This window comes from Haliotis rufescens, unplaced genomic scaffold, assembly GCF_023055435.1.
Source record: "Haliotis rufescens isolate VD_foot unplaced genomic scaffold, xgHalRufe1.0.p SCAF_10, whole genome shotgun sequence".
In the NCBI taxonomy this organism is placed as follows: domain Eukaryota; kingdom Metazoa; phylum Mollusca; class Gastropoda; order Lepetellida; family Haliotidae; genus Haliotis; species Haliotis rufescens.
The window spans coordinates 4017334-4040836 of record NW_025963780.1 but is presented as its reverse complement, the minus strand read 5'-3'; the positions used below and the strand labels follow the sequence as shown (position 1 = coordinate 4040836).

Here is a 23503-nt window from a genome sequence, read left to right as displayed (position 1 = left end):
TGTAAATAATCGAGTCTGGACAAGACAACCCAGTGATTGACAACATGACCATCAATCCACTCAATTGGGATCGATGACATGCATCAACCAAATCAGCGAGCCTCACCACCCGATCCCGTTGGTCGCCTCTTATGACAAGTATATTCGCCTGTTACAGCAAGCATGGGTTGCTGAAGACCTATTCTACCCCGGATCTTCACGGGTCACCCAAAATACAAGCGATTTGGCCGGGGGCGCATATAAGATGTAGGTGTGTGGTGCTCCCCGCCCCCTTATCTGGATTCGCCAGGGCTAGAAGAAGCAACGACAAATTGATTTAATTGAAGCCTGATCACGAATTAAACACTGCATTAGACCACCATGCAGTGGAAATGGCTATCCAATTATCTGTAGGAATATACACGTAAAATGTGTACATGAATATATTTCCGGCATATATGCTAATATATGCACTGGATGAAACAAGCATATTACATTTATATCATCACGAATATTGTAATAACAACGTGGCACGGGGAACTTGTGCAATATAACTGATCTGTACTACCGGGTACCGAGTATTGTACAGGTTATTCAGAGTGAGTGAGTGCGTGAGTATGTGAGTGAGTGAGTGAGTTTTTCTGTGGACACCAGGAAAGGGCAGAATATTTAGAATAGGTCCCAAGCAACATATGCTGGTCGCAGAGGCGACTAGATGGATCGAATGATCAGGGTCGGTGACTTAGTTGATTGCATGTCAAGTTACTCGTACTATCAATCCGTGGTTTGTGGGGACGGTCGGGTAGCCTAGTGGTTAAAGCGTTCGCCCGTCACGCCGAAGATCCGGGTTCGATTTCCCGACATGGGTACAATGTGTGAAGCCCATTTCTGGTGTCCCCCGCCGTGATATTGCTGGAGTATTGCTAAAAGCGGTGTAAAACCATACTCACTCACTCCCCGTGGTTGATGTGGTTCAGACTCGAATTTGAACTAGCCGTCGTGAAATAGCTGGAATAGTGTTGAGTGAATATTCCACGGTCTGTAAATGATCGACTCTGGACCAGACAATCCTGTGATTGAGATCATGAACATCTATCCACGCAATTGGGATACGATGACATGCATCAACCAAATGAGCGAGCCTGACCACCCGAAACTGTTAGTCGTCTCTTGCGACAAGCGTAATCGCCTATAACTACAAGAATTGGTTGCTGAAGACCAACTCTAACCCGGATCTTCACGGGTTCTCTCATGAACACCTTTGTATCATTCTACACTGAGCAAATGGCAAAGACGACCAAATCCCCTAAAGCGCCATGGATAACTTGCAGAGTTGCGTCCCTTACTAGTGCCAGGATTTCAATTATGCCACATGGTTTATCAGCACCTTACCCGGGCTCGCGGGTTTCATCAAAGCGATAAACGTCGACAAGCTGCGTCACTTTGGGCTCTTATCTCACATAGAGCTGCTGACATGCAGACACCTCGTCATGAAACGGACATCCGCGTTTACCATACTCACCTCCCCCACCCACTGTTTAATTTCCCTGTTCCAGACATTGACATGACATCGCATGATGAAGAATGACATGATATTTATCATCATGGTCAGCACAATAAGAGTTATGCCATATATGCTATACTCAGTGCTGCCATCTCATGGAGGAAGGAAGGGATCTTAAAGGTCTTCAGATAAAACCAATCCTCAACACGTGTCTGCCCGACTCACGATATAACTGACAAAGCAAATTCATCTTTAATCTAGTCCGTGTCAACGTTTCTTTTAAAACTAAAACTAAAACGGAAGTTTGTCCTGAAATTTATATAACGACAGACATAAATCTGTCACAACGCCCAGACTTAATAAATCCCTTAACTTTTTCTTGTGAACTTTTGTCATATTTTAAACTGAATATGCATTTATTTAGTATGGAAATGTTGTCACAGAACTGAATGACCTCAGTGATACAAAATGAGGCAAAAATACAACTTGAATGGAAATTAGAAGACAAGTATGGCCACATTCCGATACGTCCCACCGAACACATCACGAGCTAAATATTTGTTTGACCGATTGTTGTGTCATTTATTAATAAATAAATATGCATGCAAACCGCCGGGCGACAGAAAGTATACACGCATGTTTGATGGTGGCTAAAATGACATAAACAAAACATATGTTTACTCGATTGTGATGTATTTGATGCGAGAATCATACTTGTGTTTTGAACCTGATGTTTGCAGTGTCTCTGCGACTGTTTTCAACATAGTCAAGTTCTCATAACGTCTGTATTAGTTTGGTCTAATCCGATTTTGAACTTTATACTTTCTTTTGCCAGGCAGTTTTGTATGATCACATTTCAAAACGACAAGGCATGCGCCAGATGCTTTATAGAAGAAGCTTGTCAAAGAAAAGAAGTTTGGCTTACGGAATATAGTGTGCCATTATTGTAAAATTATTAATAAGTGTGCCATTATTGTAAAATTATTAATAACAGTGTGCCATTATTGTAAAATTATCAATAAGTGTGCCATTATTGTAAAACTATTAATAACAGTGTGCCATTATTGTAAAATTATTAATAAGTGTGCCATTATTGTAAAATTATTAATTACAGTGTGCCATTATTGTAAAATTATTAATAAGTGTGCCATTATTGTAAAATTATTAATAAGTGTGCCATTATTGTAAAATTATTAATAACAGTGTGCCATTATTGTAAAATTATTAATAACAGTGTGCCATTATTGTAAAATTATTAATAAGTGTGCCATTTTTGTAAAATTATTAATAACAGTGTGCCATTATTGTAAAATTATGAATAACAGTGTGCCATTATTGTAAAATTATTAATAAGTGTGCCATTATTGTAAAATTATTAATATCAGTGTGCCATTATTGTAAAATTATTAATAAGTGTGCCATTATTGTAAAATTATTAATAACAGTGTGCCATTATTGTAAAATTATGAATAACAGTGTGCCATTATTGTAAAATTATTAAAAAGTGTGCCATTATTTTAAATTATTAATAACAGTGTGCCATTATTGTACAATTATTAATAACAGTTTGCCATTATTGTAAAATTATTAATACAACCTTCTACCGAATTGGACAGAGCATGTGAATTAACTGCTGGTAAAAATTTCAAGTTCCTGTCTGTTGGCAATCAATTGTTGGACAAGGAAATCATATGACCCTTATCACATGTATATATGTGAGTTGGTTTAACAACGATTTGAAGAGTTTCTGTTATATCCTTGCGTGTCAGCTTGATGTGGGCGTAAATCCCGAAATGAAGCAGGTCTTAGACGCTTACCACTCTGGTGAAACGTACGAGGACGATACGGTCCTGACAGACTTAGAACCAGTCAGGGGCATCTTGGATACGAACCCACGACAAGGGTCTCTGATATGCGTAAGGAATGCAGCTCTGCACCGCGTTTGACGGCGAGTGAGTGAGTGAATTGGGTTTAATGCCGCTTAACAGTATTCCAGTTATATCACGATGTGTCAGCTTGACGTGGGAGGAAAGCCATATGTGATCAGGTCTTAGGCGTTTACCACTTTGGTGAATCCCACGAGCCCGGGTATGGTGCTGACACCGAGAACAAATTCTGGCGTGCCCAAGGGACGCAACTCTGCACAGCGTACTGAATAGCGCCATGGACGACTGGGCCACCCGTGCGCTCAAATTTTGGAAATAGTGCTCTATAATACTGAATAACATGATCATTCAAATGGAATACTTCGCTCCACCTACATACGGTCGTAAGGACCCGTTGGTTTGCCGGATAGAATAGTTCAACGCAGAATGAAGGGGATCGGGTGGTCACAATATGTGACATTATTGATCAAATGTCTTCGTTCACCGACGGCGTCGATCCCCCCTGTTACTGTCAACTCCTGGGCCCTGTTCCTCAAAGCGATCTTAGCACTAAGGTGATTGTAAGTCCCATACTTTAACATAGGCTTAGGATCATCGTAGTGCTAAGATCGCTTTGAGGAACGGGACCCTGGTTTGTCTGGCTGAGACTCGGTTATTTACAGGCCACTGTGACATAGATGGACTTTTTCTGCGTCGAAAACGACCCATTCACGTTACTTGGCATATTCGTTACATATTGAACTGGGAATTATTATAAAGGTAATGTCTGGCAACGGTCACATGCAATACCTTACAGATTATATTGCTCTACTTAGTTATCAGAGTACACAATACAAAAGCAAACACGGACCCACTTCACCGGTTTGTGAAGACAAGTCACGGAGGCAAATACACGTACCTGTGTGTTACGTAATGAAATGTACAACCCCACGCGTTGTGCCGATCAGTCACTGTCACATCCTTCAGTTTTCAAGTGATGTCGGTTGACTTGTAACACGGGCACAACTTCTCCAATTATCGGACGTGGTCTGTGATAGTGTGTTGAGATGTCCGGTATATTTACACACAGCGTGCTTTACAAACACTACAACCCTGGCATTTAGGAAACTGACGACAAATGTCCCATATGGCATGATTTTGTTGAAACTCGAGATGACGTTTGAGTGTCGGAATCAAGGCTAAAGTAAACTGCAGGGCATATGTGAAAGTGTACACTTGAAAATTGGATTTGACCAAATAACTACAAACGTTATCAAAACTAGGCTGAATGTGTATCTGTGAACCAACTCAAACTGATCATGACAATACCCGCTTCACTCTGCTCATTACATCATCAACCCGTGAAGATCCGGGTTAGAATTGTTCTTCGGCAAACCATGCTTGCTGTAAAAGGCGACTATGCTTGTCGTTATAGTGAGTGAGTATGGTTTTACGCCGCTTTTAGCAATATTCCAGCAATATCACGGCGGGGGACACCAGAAAAAGCTTCACACTTTCTACCCATGTCGGGAATCGAACCCGGGTCTTCGGCGTGACGAGCGAACGCTTTAACCACTAGGCTACCCGAACGCCCCTTGTCGTTAGAGGCGACTTAAGGGATCGGGTGGTCAGGCTCGCTGACTTGGTTGATGCATGTCACCGTATCCCAACTGCGTTGATCAATGCTCATGATGTCAATCACTGGATTGATAGATACACGATATTGCCTGTTTTTGCTAAAACTAATCTATAAATAAATCAAAGCTACGCAAGTGTAAACCGTATCAGGGAAACGACGCAACCGGAAAATAACCCTCTTATTTCAGGAAATATTTCCTTTTATTGAAATCTGGGAAGATTGTCAAAAAAATGAATTGAACAATGTGTAGGTTGTCATGACTGGAGCAGAGGTTGAGTTGTGGTATGGGGCGTCGAATATCGCCGTCCAGAGTTACGTCCCTTATATGTGCTTAGATTTATGTGCTTAGCACGTGTTCGAATGTGTCAGATTTGCCTTGATAACAATCACAGAGTGTCCGCACCACTCCCAAGTTCGTGGGTTTAACCAAAGCGGTAAACGACTACAACATACAATCTGTATCTCTTTGGGCTTTCCTTCCTCATTATTTGTTTGTTTGTTGTTTAACGCCACACTCAGCAATATTCCAGCTATATGACGGCGGTCTGTAAATAATCGAGTCTGGACCAGACAAGCCAGTGATTGACATCATGAGTATCGATCCACGAAATTGGGATCGATGACATGGATCAACCAAGTCAGCGAGCCTGACCACCCGATCCCGTTTTTCGCCTCTTACGAGAAACATAGTCGCCTTTTATGGCAAGCACGGGTTGCTGAAGACCTATTCTACCCCAGATCTTCACAGGTCCCTTCCACATTAAACTGACACGCCATGTTTAAACAGGAATACTATTTAGGAGCTGGAACTCATGTCTACTCACGATACTGGCATGGCAAGCGATCACATCAACCTTTTAGCTGCCCAAACGACTTTGCCGTGGAATTAACAGTTGGCCCAAATGGTCATAATGCTGAACTGGTTATAATGCAAAACTAGTTTAATTGCCAAACTGGTTATAACGACACACTGTTAATAAAACTGAACTAGTTATAATGCCAGATTGATTAAAAAACTAAATTGGTTATAATGTCAGGCTGATTATAATGCTGAACTGGTTATAATGCCAGGCTTGTTGCAATGCCAAACTGATTGTAAAGCAACACTGGTTATGATACCAAATTGGTTCAAAGGCCATACTTGTTAAAAGGTCAAACGAATGAAATCTTCGTTTCACGAGTTCTGAAATCTGTGAAGACTTGAACCAAACTCCAAACATTCGCAAATGTGCCCGAGCGCAGTTCCTCTCAAAACACGTCTTTGTGCTCTCGAGTTGTAAACGAACCCCGTACCGTAGGCAAACTTGGACGCATGTTCGAAGGTAAGCCTACAAACTAACGAACACTTCTCTGTCATTTATATCACATTACCCGTTTTACACAGCCATGTTGACCCATCACAAACTATAGGAACAATTCTAATTCAAAGCAGAAATAATTACCTCGACACTAAGACCCGTGAAGAGGAGTGTTGACTGGGCGGAGGTCATTTCAGAGTGGAGTGCGTAAAGGTATGTATTTGATGTGGAACGCTGCTGCCCAATGACTGTCATATAATTAATGACCAGTCCCAAATATTGACATCGTTGCCTTGGGCAGTCTGCTTTGTCCTTGAGTCAGCGTTGATATGACCGCAATGAGGACGAACTACAGATCTTTGACATGTCAGCCTGATGATTAAACATTTAAAGCGATCGTAGAGCAAAGACGATCGTAATTCCAATACTTTAACATGGACTTTCGACAATCGTAATGCTAAAAGCACTTTGTGGAACGGGACCGTCGCTGGCTCCTAAGGGACGTTTTGAGGACCCGGACCACTGTGAAACGTCTTTAATCCGGACCCCTGCCTACAGACGATTACTGTTAATGTCGTCTTTGCATACCTTAAGGGGTGGTATCAGAGTAACTTTAACATAGACTTACGACTTTAGTAGTGCTTTGGAACGGAGCGCTGTAAGGAGTAGGCTTCTACGAGACGGATTCAACTGGAACGATTGGATTCCATTGTATTCCTATTTGATCCAAGTAGTGGCGCTCCCTCTTAAAGCCATTTTAAATGTCATCCGTTAGTGACATTTTAGCAGTGTCAGCGTACCGGCGCTTGGGATACCCGTGATAAGATCCTGGGTAGAAGAGGTCTTCAGCAACCCATGCTTGCCGCAAAAGGCGACTTTGCTTGTCGTAAGAGGCGACTAACGGGATCGGGTGGTCAGGCTAGCTGACTTGGTTGATCCATGTCATCGTATCTCAATTGCGTGGATCGATGCTCATGATGTCAATCACTGGATTGTCTGGTCCAGACTCGATTATTTACAGACCGCCGTCATAAAGCTGAAAAATTGCTGAGTGCGGCGTTCAACAACAAACAAACCGGCGCTTGAGGTGCTGGGTGACTGGGTTATCTCTCTCATTTTATTTAATTAAATGGTTTTGCGTTTGCGACTATAACTTCGGGGAAGACGGGGGGATAAAAAGTACACCTCAAGGTTGTCTAACTAGTACGGATAAATTAAAGTCTCATGGATATTTTTAAACGTCATTGAGTTTCGCCCCGGCAACAAGCCTTGTCGAACGGACCTCGAGTCTAAGGAATCCGTCCAGGCGTTTTGTTGATAAGCTTACCCGAAAATACTGACAGCAGATTAATTGATTATTTTAAAACTTCGAGACAAAGGGTAAAATTGTATGATACTTTTGGATACAAATTTTATACTTCCAAATTATCGAACTACCTCCCAATTAAAAGTAAGTGAAAACGGTTTTACGTGATGGGCGAACGCTTTAATCACGTGGCCAACCTACGTCCATTCCACACCAACCCCCATTGGACCGCCTTCGAGGTCTAGTGGACAAAGCGTCAGTCAAAAGAGCGGAAGGTCGGAGGTTCGATCCCCGACCGTGTCAAACCAAAATACGTTAAAGGATGGTACTTGTTGTTTCCCTGCCAGCCGCTCGGCTTTACGGGGATAAAACAAAATCTGGTCGGCTCGGAGTCAGTATTCTGTGTCTGAGTGGGGTATTCATGTGAAAACTGCGGCATGGCATCTCAGTGGGGTAGCAGTATTAAAAAGGGGATTTGTCCAGACTCGAGTACTCGATTTCAAAACAATATGACAGACAGCCATCTAAGTCAAACTGCGTCCAGACACTGTCCCGTTGCTATTCCGTGTCAGCATCACCCGTTAGAAAGTGAATCGAGTCGAGCACTCGTATCTTTGACGTAGGACTCGAGTTCATCTAAAAATGTCTCCACGTTAGATGTGAAACAATGAAGAACATGGAACATGGAACTTCAGCGTCATGAAGGGGCGGTCGGGTAGCCTAGTGGTTAAAAGCGTTCGCTCGTCACGCCGAAGACCCGGGTTCGATTCCCGACATGGGTACAATGTGTGAAGCCCATTTCTGGTGTCCCCCGCCGTGATATTGCTGGAATATTGCTAAAAGCGGCGTAAAACCATACTCACTCACTCACTCACTCAGCGTCATGAGGAGTGAGTGAGTTGGGTTTAACGCCGCTTTTAACAGTAATACAGTTATATCACGGCGTGTCAGCTTAATGTTGGAGGAAAGCCCGAAGTGATGCAGGTCTAAGACGTTTACCACTTCGGTGAAACCCACGGATATGGTGCTGACAAACCTAGAAACATAATCTGGGCGAACCGGGATTCGAACCCACAATCATAGGCGTCTGGCGTGCCCAAGGGACGCAACTCTGCACAGCGAATCGCGGTGCCTTAGACGACTGGGCCACCCGTGCCCCCGCGTCCTGAGGAAGGCTTGATATGTAAATGTACTTGTCTCTGGGTAAGTATTTACTCTCCTGCACCTCCATGCGGAGAAGCACGTGGAGAGCTACTTGTCGCATAGCCAGGTTTTGTCCCGCAGCAGAACAGCGAGGGGTGACAGTCCCAAAATAAACTTAATGGAGGTTCACCAGACAGGTTGATCTTGTCGTTCTTGTCAACTACACAAACACGATTCGCTTTTTATCTCGGGAGGATGTTAAACAGCACTTTATTTTATTACGATTGCTGAAGCCAAAACGCGTATCACGGCAACAACCTCGTGAAAACAGGTATTTGTTTTAACCCGTTTAGATGGGGTTATGAGTCGGCCTTACAAAAATAGGTTAGTTCCACATCTGGGTCAATAAAACCCATACACTCGAGTCTAAAAAGACAAGTTTTTATTTTGTTTGCTGTTCAACGCCGCACTCAGCAGTATTCCAGCTATATGACGGCGGTCTGTAGATCATGGAGTCGGGACCAGACAATCCAGTGATTGACATCATGAGCATCGATCTACACAACTGGGATACGATGACATCATCAACTAAGTCAGCGAGCCTGACCACCCCATCCCGTCGGTCGCCTCTGACGACACGCACAGTCGCCTCTAACGACAAGAGTTTCTGAAGACCTATCCTCTACCCGGATCTTCACGGGTCGACAAACAAGTGGCTGATAGCATGAGCAATGACCACACTGTCGGGTATATGATGACACTCAGCCAGATCACACCTTATAACCACCTAATCATCATTTTAGCTGAGGGGCGATGGGGTAGCCTAGTGGTTAAAGTGTTCGCTAGTCACGCCAAAGACTTGGGTTCGATTCCCCCTTGGGTAGAATGTGTGAAGCCAATTTCCGGTGTCAGTTGTAAGAGCTAACCAAAACAATTTTGTTGTGTTTTTTTCAGGATTTTAAAGCGCGGTGGGTAGTCAAGCGATCACTTGTATTAGCTTGTTACGTCAAGATCCTTGCATGTGTGAAGCCCATTTTGGTGTCTCTAGGCCTGGCGTGATTTGGCTGGAATGCTGCTTAAGCGGCGCAGAATGCAACTCACTCACTCACTCTATGTTCGTGTTCATCCATATCATCAATAACGTTATCAATACAGTATAGAAAACGATACGAAAATGAGCAGACATACGCAGCTTCATCATCGATAAGGTTACGAAGTTATGGTGGTGAATGAATCGAGGGTATTTAATGGGTAGAATGGGTATATAATACCCTTGATTATCGAGGATGATCCCGCTTTGTTACACTATATGTTCACGCATCAACACCCTTGAAGAATTGGTCTTCAGCAATCCATCCTTGTTAAAGGAACCAATTAACGGGATCGGGTGGTCCGGCGTGATGACTTGGTTGATGCATGTCATAGTATTCCAATTGCGTAGATCAATACTCATGATGGCAGTCTCTGGTTTTCTGGACCAGACACGAATATTGATAGACCGCCGTCATATAGCTGGAATATTGCTGAGTGCGGCGTTATTCAACAAACAAACAAAATTTGAAATGGAACATCACGCAAGAAACCGGTACGGCAGATTTATGAAGACTGCCTCAAACGTACTCCGTCTTACAGAAATCTGGTTTGCCTTTTGCCCAAAATCAGAGGACACGGGCGTCGGTAATGTTATTAACAGCATATGTCATGGCTCCGTGTTGTCACCGACCTTGACATCCACATTGCCCCACGTCCTCGCGCCCGCTCGGGCCGTGTCATTCCATATCCTGGTTGAAGACACACGCGTCTGTCATGCTGTGCGTTGGAAACGCAAACATTTCCCTCCACCTTATTAGGTGCTATCAGACAAACGCACGCATTTAGAAGAAACTTCATCATTCCGGCAACTCTATATTTTCTGTTTTATATTCATCATTAAACCTAATTATTTTTCGATTGAGAGTGGCAAATGGAATAAAATTATTTTGATAATTATATCATTTTTATTGTAAATACACACACCACATTGAGTTTCCATCCCTCAAGTTAGTTCCAACTCTTTAAAAACATCGATTGTTAAGTCTGTAACCACACCGATAACACTCGAAAACTCATTTGCTACCTCGTTGACATTCGCTCCCTGAGAGTGGAAGGAGATAAGCGATATAACAAGAAAAACTCAGACACGTTGCAATCTTGGTGACAACAAACAAAAACAGCTACCAGGAAGTAGATTTGCCTCTTGTTTCATCGATCTTGATACAAACAACAGAAAACCTATTTTGCTCTTAGATTGCTTACGCAGAACTGATTGGATTAGAACTCTGTATACAGAAATTTTCTCTGAAAGATCACGAAACTATACCAATTTGAAAACTACATGCCGAGTTTTCAATAGACTTGTAAGACGTCACATGGCTGCGGTTTGTAGCGGTGATGAAATAAGGACCGGTTCGTCATAATGTCAGAAAAGGATACATGCGGGAAATATACAAGAGGAAATATGATACTTCAATTGAAACTACACATAACATAATGCCCTCGACTTTCAAGTGGATATTTCAGTCTCTGATTCCAGGTCTAACCCTCTCTAATATCGCTTGCATTTTACGCCTGGTGGAACATGTTTCATATGCAGAGTGGTTATACCCTGGGGTTGACGTTACATATTTCCAGGACAATAAAAATTAATAACCCGAAAATGGTTACCTTAAGTGCAGCTGAAATAGTAACATACCCCAAGTTATTAAAAAGGGACATTGTTCTAAGATTAAACATGAGACAAAGTTATCTGCAAAGATACCTCAAAGTATATGTCTTGAAAGTGTTCTTTTGATTGAAAGCGTTTCGGGCGGCAGTGCATTCGTTATAATAATAATAAATATGATAATAATAATAATAATAATAATAATAATAATAATAATAATAATATGATATGCATATATATTTATCCACACTCTATAAAGCGTGTTCAAAATCGCTGGATTATTACTCGGTCAATGGATCAGAATGAACTCGATTTTCATTCGAAAATCCCCGGGGAGAATACAATCAAAGCTGCCTAAATCTCATCCTACCGGGTACCCATTCACTGCTGAGTGAACAGAGGCATATTTGGAACAAAGTCACTTTGGAAACACTACAAGCTACATGTGCTGCAGTGCGGGGCAGGACCGAAGCCCAAGAAACTATCAAGCCGCCGAGCGCTGTCACCCATCCAACTACTCTATGGCGTTGCCTGATATGTGCCCCATGCATGGGCGGAAACAGCTTTTTTGAAAAGGAGGGGTGCACAATTAAGATTTTTTTTCGAAATAAAAAGGGGGTGCGCACCCCCAAACCCCCCCCCCCCCCCCCCCCCCGTATCCGCCCATGACCATGCACTGCACACAGGACTAAGTCCCACCACAGATCACTATATCAACGGTACTCCTGAATAAAACATCCAACTGAAGTGTCCCACCTTGTGTATTGTCCTGAGAGGCGTCAGTGTATCCTGTCGATAAGAGAGGCCTGTCACTTAGAGGAGGTGTCGTTCAGCTGAACCCGGACACCGCGGGACACAAGTTGCCCTCAAACGACGTCATTGACTTTATGACCGTCTCCGGTAAGCGTTGTACCGTTGTACCATCTAGACTTGCTGCACGTGTGGACCACGATAATGTGGTGTTATAGTGTGTTTGGTTGGTCTGGTGCCATTTTTAGTATTACTCCCACCACATAGCGACGGAGACACTAGAATGGGCGGACGCTTTAGACACATACTGAGAGTCTGACGCCCGGACAACAGTGTAACCCCATTAATCTGGAAACCTGCCTGCTGACGATTACTGTAACGGTCGTCCATACATACCGAAATGGGCGGCATCCATGTTACGTTAATCCAGTTGATTTTAAAGAGTCGCCATGATATTGTTGGACTATTTATAAAAGTGGCGTAAAACATTATTCATTTTAAAGAGAAATGGTACCGTCCAGTATAACGAGGTTTGACTGTACAGGACTAATGTTGCCTTCTTGTACACTGTGTTTCGCAGGTACTGAAACGCATGCAATGATACCAGTTGACTTACACTTCCATACACCCATGCTTTTGTGTACTTTCGATATACACTCCAGAGATAGCTTAATTCGTTGTTTGCACGTTTCGAGAGCTGCCACATATATGAACGACTTTCATCGTTAAGGAGACATAAACTCAGTCCTATCCAGCGCATGTTTGTCCTGAGAGGACTTCCTACTGTCCTGACGATAGTGTGATTTAAACACCAATAAACGTGTCGACACTGACCGACTACATAAGTTTCCTCTTTTGGTTCACGTGGGCAATAAATGGTTTCTGTTTCAGCGCCGTGCCTTATCAACGGGTTGATTCACGATCGCTATTTGCGCATATTAAACTGCATGGGCGCTACGTTAATATTCCATTTGAAAACATGTATTTAACAAACACATACATCAATCCGTTACAAATCAAAAGCTGTTGACGGGAGAGTGAGGAAAGCCCTGACCATTTTCGAAATGTAGCTTAATCTATGTAACGAGACCCGTGAAGAACCGGGGTAGAATGGGTCTTCAGCAACCCATGCTTACCGAAAGAAGCGAATATAGTTGTCGTAAGAGGCGACTGTGCGTGTCGTTAGAGACGACTAACGGGATCGAGTGGTCGCTGACTTGGCTCGCTGACTTCGTTGATGCATGGCATCGTATCCCAATTGCGTGGATCGAAGGTCATGATAAATCACTGGATTGTCTGGTCCAGACTCGATTATTTACAGTCAGCCATCATACAGCTGGAATATTGCTGAGTGCGGCGTTAAACAACAAACAAAACTATGTAACGAAAACGGAAATATTTCATATCAACAGACATGCTGTTAAACAATGATATACAACAATGAATTTCCGGGATCAGGTTTCACTGAAAGGGGTGGGGAAATTGTGTGACCGATGTTGTTTTGCGCCGCAGGTAGTAACATCCAAGCTGCATTACGGATACCAACAAATACATCGAATCTGGGTCCGGTAAACCAGTGGTTGACAGCATGAGCAACGATCCGTGAAGTCAACGCTAATGACACACAGTAAGCCAGGTCACGCACTGACACCATCCGATTTTCATTTTCAGTACAGAGGCGGTAGGGTAGCCCAGCGTCGGCTCCTCGTGCCAGACACCCGGGTTCGATTCCCGACATGAGTACAATGTGTGAAGCCCATTTTCCGGTGTCCCACGCCGTGATATTGCTGGAATATTCCTAAAAGCGGAATAAAACCATACTCACTCACTCACTCATTTTCAGTACAGGCCTGGGGTTATGGGGACCTATTCAGCCACGGAGTACCAGCGTGTGCTCGTGAATGTGGGCCCGTGTACATATCAGTGTTAACGTAGTTCAATGTAATCGTCTCCCAGATTGCGAGGATCGATGGTCATGATATCAATCACTGGATTGTCTCGTCCAGACTCGATTATTTACAGACGGCCGTCATATAGCTGGAATATTGCTGAGTGCGGCGTTAACAACCAACCAACCAATGTAATAGTCTAGTTTGAAAATAAGCATGAACAAGATTCAGACAAAACATGCAGTTTTACAGAACCTACACACGAATCATCGGACTGGTTTAGTCAGACATCGCTACATTTATCCCGATTAGGAATAGCTTTAGCTTCACGGGTGGTCACCATACTGTCGACTAATTCACTATAATACACAGGCAGTGAGAACCGATCTAGTGATTTCTATTAACCTAGATCGGCAGTTAGCAGCCACCGAACATGCCTTAGGAATGAGTAAGTGTCTACAAAGTTGATCTGCCTTTTAGACGTGGTCATGTGCGGGAACGCCAAGCCCCAGATACAGCCGAGGGCTTTTAGGGGGTAAGTGAGTGTGCGGACCCACCCCCACCCTTCCCAGATGTTTTCAGATGTTTGTTTCGCGTTGTCGTCGTCTTTCGAGATATTAAAACCACATGGATTCTATTTATTCAATATTTTTTTAAAGGGGGCTATGCTTCACGATCTGGAGTCCATTTTCGTACAAAGTGTAGACGTTATAATTTGCGGCTTGTGTCAAACTAAATTATGATACGGTACTAATTAACATCTTGATAGATATACATAATACAATTTGAATGAACAAAATTGGCTTTAAATGACTTCATTTAAATTGGTTAGGACTGCCAATTAACCCGAAGCTTGACTCCCTTTAAAGGTTTATGACAGGTTATCCTAATCTAGGTCTGTGATGGGCATTTAGATGATGGAAGTTCATAGAGACACGGGGTATTGTCTACACACAACGTTAAGGGGCTACTTCATCTGTTGGATGGCGAAGGGTAACGCAGTCTCTAAACGTTGGGTATAAAGACTACGGAGGATGAAATGGATATTTTGTCTCAATGAGGTTCTCCCAATTATCTGGCGCAAACAGAAACCAGGATGATTATCGGAATGTATCCGGAAACTGCATGGACCCAAGAGTCAAACAGTGGTCATGTCCGTGACTACATGGGCTGAGACACATCAGTAGTTCAAAATGTTAGGGGCTCATTGTTTGTTTAAGGCTTTATATGTAGCCTCTTTCTCCCCTCCCTCTCTCTCTCTCTCTCTCTCTCTCTCTCTCTCTCTCTTACATAACATTTCATTATTCAATCAGAACTTCCCCTCTATCGTCACCAGATTTGTCAGTCCGTATGGAATGTTACAACTGTTTGCAAACAACCGATAACACAATCTTGATATAACACTTACAAATGAATATGAAATAGATCGTGTCTGAATGTCTCATTTGACAAATATTGAAGCTCACACAAATACCCTTTGGAGTATGGAGCCTATACCAAGCTTACGTAAAACATACGATTCAGTTCTTTGCAATGACCCAAGACATTCTGACGTGTTATTGAAAGCTTGTGGTTTGGACATGTTTAGGATAAAGGATTAGTCAGTGAAATAACTTCATAGAAAGTGTGTTCAAACACAAGGCATGTATACATCGAACCGGGCCCGCAAGCCCTGTTTTCTCGTGCAGCTCGTGCTAGTGACAAAGGCCATTGCAACATATCACGGCATGGTACAGTGCAGGTGTGAAATGTGGGACTATTTGTCTCCAGGATGTGTTGGGCGTCTTTGAAAATCGTGGTGAGGTGAAATGAAAAGGGGTTTATTGTCGCGTGATAGATTATTGCTCTTATATAGCGACATGCATTCATGTGAGCGTGGGTATGCCGGTTTTATAGTGTTAGCCCACTGAGATACTATGCCGCAGTTTAACTTGGATACGCTTCTCAGACACAGTATGCACCGATTCCGAACAGACCAGTCCATGTTTTAACCCATTAATACCGAGGCAGGGTAACAACAAGAACCATCTTTCAGCGTCTTTTGATATGGCGAGGACAGGACATCGAACCACCGTTCTTCCCATCTCCGGGCTGTCGCTCTATCCACATCAGGGGCGGTCGGGTAGCCTAGTGGTTAAAGCGTTAGCTCGTCACGTCGAAGACCCGGGTTCGTTCCCGACATGGGTACAATGTGTGAAGCCCATTTCTGGTGTCCACCGCCGTGATATTGCTGGAATATTGCTAAAAGCGGCGTAAAACCACACCCACTCACTCACTCACTATCCACAACACCAAGGTGGCGGTTTGAAAAAGCAATTTTAAACGTAGGGTCAAGCAACTGTGGTCACATTCTTTATTCATCATATTGTTTTCGAGGCACAAAACTCAAATCACCTCTCCTTTTCCTTTAATGAGTCGAAAGAAATATTTTAATTTGTTTAAGATTTTAAAAAATAGAATTTAAATTGTGCGTTGCGCATTTTGTCTCCTTCACACAAGTTTTGACTCTGATATGTATTGAACTCTACCATGTACTTCGTTCCACAGAACGATATTAGCTGTGCAATATAATACATATATATATAATAAATAGTACATATGTGCTATCTAAAGTCCGATACTTAGTGGGACGAGACCCCGTCCTTTATTGGCAAGCGGTTTGTTGTGTACGCAGTATGAAGAGAAGTGAAACTGCCAAACTATAAATGATTAAAATGATCAATAAATTTACCTGCTGACAGTTCAATTTGCATTTGAGTATATATGAACGGTTCACGCACCGTTGGGGGAAAAGCCTAGTGATTAAAGCGTTTGCTCGTCACGCCGAAGACCTGTGTTCGCAGGTACTCTGTGTGAGAAGCCCGTCAAGATCCGGGCCAGAACAGGTTTTCAGCAACCCATGCTTGCTGTAGAAGGCGACTATGCTTGTCGTAAGAGGAGACTAGGGGTCGGGTGGTCAGGCTCGCTGACTCTGTTGATGCATGGCATCGTATCCCAATTGCATGGATCAGTGTGCATGATATCAGTCACTTGATTGTCTGGTCCAGACTCGATCATTTACATACCGCCGTCACATAGCTGGCATATTGCTGAGATGGGAATGTCCACGTGAATGGTCCGGGTATGAATGCCCGTAAGATCTTGACGTTCATGATTTCATCAAATGTGGAGTAGATGCATACATCCGATAACTCTCTTAAAGCAAGCCATGGAGCGACAGCCAAAGGCTGGAAGACCTAAAGAAACACGTGACCTAATTTCCGTTTTGCGCAGAACAGGATACCAGTGTTACATTACCAGATTTATGTGTAGAAATCTCAAGCCAAAAGTAACACTATAATTTAAACCTCGTTTTTGAATTAAGCAGCGCTTTGGATGAGCTCTCGATGACTATCTCTAAGTCTACCAATTCCTGACTACTGTATTCCTTGTTTATTAACCCATGTTCAGCGCGTGCTCCCAACGTGCAATACATTATGTCTCATGTGGTTAAATCACTTCATAGCATGCGTGTGAAAGGTTGATCACTAGTAAGACCTCTGAATCGTTCAGTCGCGGTGACCCAACGTGACCTAGTGACATTTGAAAGCAAAAGGGGGCAGCGTCCTGTTTGTTTAAACGTTTCACGCATGTCTATTCATACGACAGCCGCTTCCGCAGATCAAGTAGGTAGTAGTTGACACAGCAGCGAAGTACTCTCCAACAGGGAAATGCCCTCTAACCTCAGTCGGAATCGGAACCGACAAGCCTTTCAAGGAATGTATATGAGCCCGTCGTCGGTCACTAAGCTTCACTTGTAAGGATCTATAAAGATTTTAAAGTCAACGCAGTAGAATATGAATTATGCAGAGAAATGAATGTAAAATTTGAGCTGATACATAACCAAATCTGGGATTTGTTCTACGAAGCGATTTTAGCAATAGGGTTGTGGTAAGTCTATGTTTAAAAATACTGCGTTTTGAAGATTGAACTGTAATCCTTGGGACCCACCCACTGTGCTAAGATTGTTTTGTGGACATGGTCCTCTAAGCCACCTTATTGCTTCGCGACCATTAGTCCTATTCTACAACAGTTTCGAGACTGAGATCACTTTGTTGAACGGGCCCATTTTCAAAAAGCGATCTTAATGCTACGATTATCATAATCCAGTGTTAAAGTATGAGTGTTACGGTCGTCTTAGCGCTAAGATCGCTTTGTGGAAAGGGGCCCTCGATTTTAGAACTTCAAGTAATTATTTCGTATTAGACTTATATAATATAGGTCAATAATTACCACTGGTAGGGGTTACAAATATGCCCAGTTTTTGCCAGTAAGTGTGTGAATGCTGTTTTACGCCTAAAACAATTACATCCGATCACGGCACGTGTTAAAATCTAGACAGACTAACTAGGGTTGGTAGCATGATTGAACACGCTATTTCAGTGAGTGTGTGACTTCTATCAGTATTCCAGCAAAATCACGGCGAGGGACACCAGAAATGAGCTTCAATCCCATGTTAGGAATCGAACCCAAGCTTTCCGCGTGACGAGCGAACGCTTTAACTACTTTGCTCCCAAAGCCATTTGAGTACGATGACACACAATCGGCCAGGTTACACATTGTAATCACCCGATTTTCGTTACTCGGCTCTTACGTGTTGTATGTGGTAAAAGGAAATGTTTCTGAACCGAAATCCCAACAATAAATGTGAAACAGGCAACCCTGCATACAGTGACCTGAATACGTTGTAAGTCGATGCTGACTGCGCCAAGTGACCTCAGTACAGTGGTAGGAAGCGCGGGAAGGGCATTATTTCATTGTCAAACACCCGAAGTATAACCCTGAAATAATGTGATATTATAGTCAAACAAAAGCTATGTCAGACGGAAATATTTTTACCCTACATCATCGTCATTATTACCCGAACAATTGACAAACACTTGACAGTTTTCCGCTGTGGCGGACACGATTTAGGCATTATATTGTAACCTATGTTTCAGCGACATTCCATGTTTATATATTAGTATTTCCATTATACGACAAACACACAAAAAGCGACTTGGTATAACTTTCACGAACAAGACTCGTTTCACAAGTTTTCACCACGACGGAACCTCTGCCCAAATGTTACGTGCATATGCATGTATATAAAATCACAAATGAATTAGAATGAAGGTTAGTTCGGGGTCAATCTCGATGACTTGGTTGACTACGTGTCATCGGATCTCGATATCGTCATATCGATGACTTGGATGCCCGGTCCAGATTCCTGGGGTGGGTGGGCCTGGGTGATATTATGATACACCACATGTTGTTCGTCGGCTCATCAGTTTTGCAGTCGGCAACGAGTTATATATGTTTCACCCAATCTGTGCAACTCCCCATTGCGTGAAATGAGCCAGCTGGCTGCCCATTTTGTGAAATATTTGGAGAATTATTTCTCATTCACAACTATTGACCATTGCATGCAATGAGCAGACCATTGTTTGCCCATTGCAGGCATTGGGCAGTTGCACAGATTCGGTGTTACATTTATACATGTAGATATACACCTATATCACGCTGACGGGGCACGAATGGCCCAGTAGTCTAGGGCAGGGCAATTCGCAGATTTAACACCTTGGAGAGTTCTCCGAAGTGATTAACGTCTAAGATCTGCATCACTTCGGACTTCCTTCAAGCTGACAAGCCGTGATAAACTGATATACTGTTCAAAGCGGCGTTAAAAGCTGTTATCCTAAATCTCACAAGGGCTTGTTCAGATCAGGGATGATGTTTTCAGTCATTTCAATTCCTTACCAATGCCTGTTTCACGAAGCTAGTTATAAACCAAAGCGGTTATAAAGCCATCCTGATTACAATACCAAACTGGTTTAAAAGCCACCCCAGCTTGTTATAATGTCAAACTAGTTATAAAGCCATCCTTGTTATGTCAAACAGGTTATAAAGCCATCCTGATTACAATACCAAACTGGTTAAAAAGCCACCCCAGCTTGTTATGATGTCAAACTAGTTATAAAGCCATCCTTGTTATGTCAAACAGGTTATAAAGCCATCCTGGTTATAATGCCAAACTGATACATTATGGCTAAAATGATGCCGATTCAACGTTACATTTCAACTCACTCACTCACTCTAATGCAATAAAGCTAGAATATCTAGTAGGATAGTTGGCGAAAATATCAACTAGGACATTGGTGGCAGACAAGTACCCACTAAAATCGAATACATTGATAACAACATATTCAATTCACGCTGAAGTAAGTCGATCACGTGTGTTCCGGCACGATGATGATAAAGTACCCTGGCTTAACTCTATCAAAACGGCATCTCCAGATTAGTTTATGGAAGCCTATCTACACTAGCCACCGACAGAACAACACAGTGAATAGGTGCCTGCCACTGCCTGCTCGCCTCGTAAGCCAGTAATTGTGGACGTTGACAAATCATGCGTTACCCATGTATTCAACGAGAACGTCATTTCAAAACGAATTCAGAACTACTCTCCCAAACCGTGATTCCATCAAGGTGAACAGAAAAGGACTTTTGCCTGTACCATTTAATTGGTGTCCACATAATACCAATGCCTTACCCTATCAAACGGTCTAACCATAAGACGTTAAGGGATGGTACTTCTTGTTACCCTGTCTGGCGTTCGGCATGAAGGGGCTAAAACAAGGACTGTTCGGCTTGGAGTCAGCATACTGTGTTTGAGTGGTGTATACATGTTAAACTGAGGCATGGTATCTCAGTGGGCTAACACTATAAAATCGGCATTGATCTGGACTAGAGCAAGCAGCCACACACACACACACACACACACACACACACACACACACACACACACACACACACACACACACACACACACACACACACACACACACACACACACACACACACACACACACACACACACACACACACACACGTGTCATTGACAGCCAGCCAGTAAGGACATTGACCAAAACTGCATAGTCATTACAAGTGATATTTAAAGTGTAAATACACTATTTTCCAGGAAAACAACTTGATATTTCTGGTATGAAACAAATACAGTGAGTAAGTGAGGTTTTCCGCCGCTTTTAACAATATTCAAGAAACATCACGGCAGGGAACACCAGAAAGACGTCCCGCATTGTACCCATTAGGGATTTGTCAACCCGATGACTTCACGAATACAATACAAGAGTAAAAACGACCCAGCAAATATGACAGGTAATGTGCCGGGTTTTAAAAATCTTCCTTTGTACGCTCTCTTAGATGATGAACCCACACGTGAATTCACTGTCGTAGCGTATAACGATATACGGTCCCAAAACCAACCACAATGCGTCACGGGTAGATATACGGAAATACAGACACAATGCACAGATCTACGGGTGCTCCTATAACAAATGTGTAGTCATATAAACTGCACCCTGAACAATCCCATGTTGTTTACAATGAACACTGCATAAGCAAATGTAATACACAACTGGACCTAAATTCATCAAGTATACATATAAAGTTTGGGGGAAAAGGGGAGAAAGAATGGCGAGTGGTATCAGAAGCACTACCACACAACATGCTAGATGAATTCAAATCTTAATCCCGATGCTATTTGCGTTTCGAAGTCGTTATTATTTAAAAACACACTAAGTATTGAGTTTTTACTTGATCCACACTTCTGCCCCCACAAGCACACGTTTACATGCAAATTATTTATTCATTGAACATGTTAATTTATTCCACAAAATCTTCGTCCAATTAGAAATCACTCCAACGATATAATACACAGTAACAATCTTCTTATACGTTGTAAATTCACAACTAAAACTCGTGTCAACGAAAATCAATTTCATACCAATTTCAAAATATCGTCTGCTTGTAGCTTGTCCGTTTAACAAATTGCTACTAAACTAAAGACAGTTGATACACTTACCAGGCTTGATATATATATCCCAGTAAAATCCACCACTTGGGCCGAATTGTGCTCGTTCCGTTTGAAAGTCGGTGTCACTTGATAGCCAGTCACCCTCACCGCGAGCAGACGGCAATGCGAGTGAACTGTAAACTTCTGCCGTGGTGTCTCCGCCGGATCGCCCACGCTCATCGCCGGGGATACCCCGTCCAATATGAAACAGGTGTTTCGGTCGGGGCTACTCTTTCTGTGTCACCAGCCCTAACCGAGAACAAACGCTACTTCTCGCCACACCTGTTTGTATAACATCAGTTATGGAACGCCATGAATTTAGTCTAGTAAGGGGAGGTAACTGCTGAAGGGCCAGGTATGATTTCACGTCGTGAACGAGAGTGCTTCATTGAACCGGTGAAGAAACAGTATATTATCCATTGAATACTTACTCAATGGAATATTTTAAATAGCGTGTGATTTTCAGGTCTGCCGGACCCAATGAGCACGGTGTATAAGAGGGCCACAATGGAACTCGTCGACTCGGTAGTGTTCAAGGAATCATCCTCAGGTTTTAATAGAGACGATCGAAAGAAGATAGTGACACCTTCATTAAATCGTGTTTGGCCAAATAAAACACAATTGTATCCGTTTTTTCTCAACTATCTTGAAACCACACAACCGCACTAGACATAGTGTTCCACTAGGCAACAGTTAAGTGAGTGAGTGAGTTGGGTTTAACGGCGCTTTGAACAGTGTTCTGGCTATATCACATCGTGTCAGCTTAATGTGGGAGGAAAGCCCGAAGTGATGCAGGTCTCAGACATTTACTACTTTGGTGAAACCCACGAGTATGGGCATGGTGCTGGCAAACGTAGAAACCTAATCGGGGCGAACCGAGATTCGAACCCACAATCATAGGTTCCTGGCGTGCCTAAGGGACGGAACTCTGCACAGCGACTGGGCAACCCTTGCCCCCACAGTTATGTAATAGATATATTAATTCGAAATATTTTTAGATATGCAAGTCTATAATAGTGTGTAAGTCTAGATTACTAAATAATGAAGAAAGTCTCTGGGCTCCTTTTTTAATTACATTTTTATTAAGATATTTTAACAACTGGGTTTTTTTTCTGTAAAATTTGTTCATTTCAGAGACGAGATGTTAGTCTAGGCTACTATCTGCCCCTTCAACAGGCTAATACTAATCGCATAGCAAAATCTATAGTTTGCATATTGTAGGAGTCTGGGGAATTAGGGTGCATTTCGAAGTATATGAATAATATGTTTCTTGTTCATGTGAAGTTTTGAAATGTCTTCATTATCATTTGTGAGTGAGTATGTTTTTAACAATATTCTATCCATAGCATGGTGGCAAATGAACCTTTTAAACCACAAGGCTACCCCGGCCTTCTTTTTTACTAAATCTGCAAACAATAACCTACTAATCCGTCGTCTAAACCAACTGCACAGATCGATACTCATGATGTCAATCACTGGGTTGTCTGGTTCAGACTCAATTATTTACCGACCGCCGTCATACAGCTGGAATATCT

At 42.7% G+C, this 23503-nt stretch overlaps 1 protein-coding gene across 4 annotated transcripts in view; it reads right to left on the bottom strand.

Annotated features, from left to right (window-relative positions):
- The window catches only part of LOC124121197, a 33268-nt gene extending 11010 nt beyond the window's left edge, over nt 1-22258 (bottom strand). The window contains exon 1 of one of the 4 annotated variants that reach the window (XM_046484184.2): nt 21978-22258. The gene's annotated coding sequence lies outside the window, so the exon portion shown is untranslated. Of the gene's footprint in view, nt 1-4267; nt 4492-6429; nt 6504-12191; nt 12316-21977 lie in introns of those variants that run through there. The other 3 variants (XM_046484186.2, XM_048386604.1, XM_046484185.2) reach the window with 3 other exon arrangements.
- Between the last annotated feature and the right edge of the window lie 1245 nt (nt 22259-23503).